This window comes from Belonocnema kinseyi, chromosome 9, assembly GCF_010883055.1.
Source record: "Belonocnema kinseyi isolate 2016_QV_RU_SX_M_011 chromosome 9, B_treatae_v1, whole genome shotgun sequence".
Lineage (NCBI taxonomy): Eukaryota > Metazoa > Arthropoda > Insecta > Hymenoptera > Cynipidae > Belonocnema > Belonocnema kinseyi.
In genome coordinates, this window is record NC_046665.1 from 4,582,702 (window position 1) to 4,586,364 (window position 3,663).

The window sequence follows — 3,663 nt, forward strand, 5'->3', positions numbered from 1 at the left end:
ACAGGCGTCATTTGAAGGATCAAGCTCGACGAAAATGGTTCACATTAGTGAATACTAATGCCATCTCTTAGAATTTTCAGGTACTTATCACACTGCCTAGTAATATTAAAAACACGCTTGACCTAAGTAATCCTGCTTTTTATAAGACTAATTTCTGAGTCTGTCATTATTATTTCACAATTAGAAAGTAAGATTTCAATGGAAAATACTTTTTTCTAGTATATTGAGAAGTTCCAATCCAAATTTGCATTGGATATCAAGTATATTTCGAAATTATCCCAATGAAATTTTTCGATTAAATGAAAATTCAAAGTGAGCATTTTCAAAATTTTAAACTCTGACGTTCAACGAATTTGCACGTTTCTTCAAATTCTGAATCGAATGATACATAACTTTTAAAATTTAATTAATATTGTACAAGATTCTGATTTTTCTCCGCTGTGTCTAATCTCAAGCAATGGGAGGGTCTCGCGAGGCCAAAAACCGTCCGCTCGACAAACTACCACCCGCTGCAAGGGGACCGGTTTCCAGAGACTGCCCGAACCTGGCCTACAGTCCCCTGATTATTACTTTCTTGCAGGCAATTTTTTCCCCACTTTTTTTTACTACGTATCCTTTTTAACTGAAAATATTCCAATTATGATTGGCTGTCGGGATTTTTTTTCACTCAGAAACTCCAAACTTTAGGGCGTGCTTATCATATTTCTGTCTCTCTCGCACACTCAACTAAGAATTCCCACGGGTGTCCCCAGTCTTCATAAGAATGTTCTGTATTAAATTGTTTACTCATTATTTTTTTATAACTAGAAGGCAAAGCAAACTAAAAAATTGCAAAAAAACTACAACTTTGAAGAAATTATTTAAAATAGTATATTTATAAACAATAATAACTTGTTTAAACAATCTTGTTTCTTAACTTCACATAATTATTACTTTAATCTAAATGAAAAAGTGGAAAATTAAAAAAAAAACCTGCAACCTTCTAGCATTCTTTTGAAAAAATATTGATGTAGATGATAATAAATTGTTTAAAAGTTACTTCTGTTGAATTGAATTGTCTTAAATCAATTGCCTTGACCTAAATAAAAAGTTGAAAAGATTCGGAAAAACCCGTGACTTTCTAAATCTATTCTAAGAGAAAATTGTGAAAAAATAAAAAATAGTTTGAATAATTACTTTTGTAAAATTTTTTTAATTATCACTACACTCAAGTGGTAATCAAGCAAAAATATGAAAAATTAGGAAAAACCGCAACTTTCTAGCATTCTTTGGAGAAAATATTGTTATAGATGATAATAAATTCTTTCAAAATTACTTCTGTTAAATTAAATTGTCGTACCTAATGTCCTTGACCTGAACAAAATGTAGAAAATATTCGGAAAAAGTGGTGTCTTTCTAAATCTATTCTAAGAAATTATCGTTAAAAAATTTTAAAAATGGTTTAAATAATTATTTTTGTTACATTTTTTCAATTATACAGGTAGGTTTTGATTCAACTCGAGCGAAAAATAAGAGGGGCCCTCCAATGCTTAAGCCAAACACTGACCGCCCTACCGATAGAAATCTCTGAGTTTACTCTAGAGAAATAGCCTGGCCCATTTGAGACTATAAGCACAGTCGATTTGAAACAATTTCGTCTGAGAGATAGTCTGAGAGATTTGGGTCCTTTTCAAGTTCCTTTTAGTGGTCCTTTCAAGAGTGGTGCGACGGTAATATAATGTTCCTTTTGTATTCATGACGTACCGGGCGGGCAGAGTTATTTACAGTTGGTCCTGAGTGCCTGCGGGGAATTTCACTGAGCTTATCTGACCCTAGAGAATCTTTAGAATATACTCACGAGATTTCTTTCAGTAGGGCGTTGGCTCAAATCGAGCGCACCCTTCCTCACCACAGAGAAAGGGTTCGAAAGGCCAGAGTGATGTTCAGAGGCACAAGTTGGGTAGGTCGAGCTACGATCCCCTGAAAAAACGGCACCACGCTGGGCTCTCGCACTTGCTTTCCTATCTAAGAAACTCACTTCAAATATCACAATTTGCACGAAGACAACAAGAAGCACATACTTCCTTCCAATTGAAAATTGTTACAGATAGTTCAACTATCTCCAATTTAAATCACTTCAGTATCTTTAATAGAACTGAAGATAGTTCGGTCGCATATTTATTTACAAAAAACGAACAATTATTTACATTTTAAAAATTTTTCGACGGCATTCTGTTCAGAAATGTTTGAAGTACCGCCACGAATTTTTTTAGACGTTTCCTAATATTTTTCCAATTAAAAACTGCTTCAAAGTTCACTCACTGTCTTTAAAAGCTATCAAATTTTCTTACTTTTTGGCTCATTAACGTACAACATTTGCACCTTTAAAACGATACATTTTTCATTAAGCTACTATTTTTTCTTCACTTACTTTGTAAACGTCAAAGCCAGAGGTCTCCAATTTTCTCGCTAGTTTGAATTATTCTGGACTACTGCATTTTTTTTCTTCGTAAATCATCATTAATCAGCAGTTGTCAATCACCTACATTGTTAACTAGTTTGAATTTGTGTATATAGTTTTTATTTGTTGAAATGTTTTATTTCTTAAGGTGCAAAATAAACGTTTAAATAATTTCGCAATTTGAGAAATAATGCAGATTTCTTCCAATGTGCGGATTGCAGAGAAAAAGCAGGAGAAACATTTTATATTACCAAATTCTCAACAGATTTGAATCTTTCAGTTGCATGTATTGTTTTGTTTAATGAGAATACTCTTTAATATTTTAACAATGTTAATTTGGTCATTTTTTGACAGATAATTTTATAACAAATAATAATTAATACAATAATTTTGTAACAAGTTTGAGTAAGCTTAAGGGATACTTCGACGTTTTAAAGCGATTCAAAAACAATATAAGCTTATAAAATATTTTATGAATTTTGTACGGTTTCTAGGAAATGAAGATAATTCTTCACATTCCCAGGAAAAATGAATGGGAAAATTTCTCATGAATTTTTACTTTGAAAAATGATCTTTTAACTTTCAGAGAAAACAGAACCAGAATAAACAATATTAAAGGATAAAAAATATATCCAAATAAATTTAGGAAATATGTAGAAGATATGAAGCAATTCGAAAAGAATTTGAAACTGTAAACGAGTTTTAAAAAATGCAGATTTTTTTCAAAGTTTTCAAAACAAAACTTATAAAGCTTTAAAAGAATTTTGAAAATTTTCAATTGGTTAAAAATATTGTATTAAAATTCCTAGGGAAATGTGGTAGATTTAAAGGCATTTTTTACATTTTGAATGATTTTCAGGATTTTAAGAAAAATTCAAGTCAGCGAAAAATATGTTTAGAAATTGAAGTTTTTGAATAAATTGAAATTTTTTAAAAACTTGGAAGCATTTCGAAAATTTACCAAATATTTTGTATTTCTTTGCAACTTCTCACTTCTAAAAAGGCTTAAATTTTTCCAATGATTTTTTACGATGATTTTTTTTTATGATTTTTTTATAGCACATGTAGTGCTATATAGTGCATGTAGTGCTAGCACATAACGTGTTAAGGGGAGTGCACACTTATCGTATGGCAAGTTTTCGGATTTGGACTGTACAAGAAACGTTACGTAACTGTGTTGCGGGGAAGGCGGGGTACACTTTTACTGTCTGTTACCTAATGGA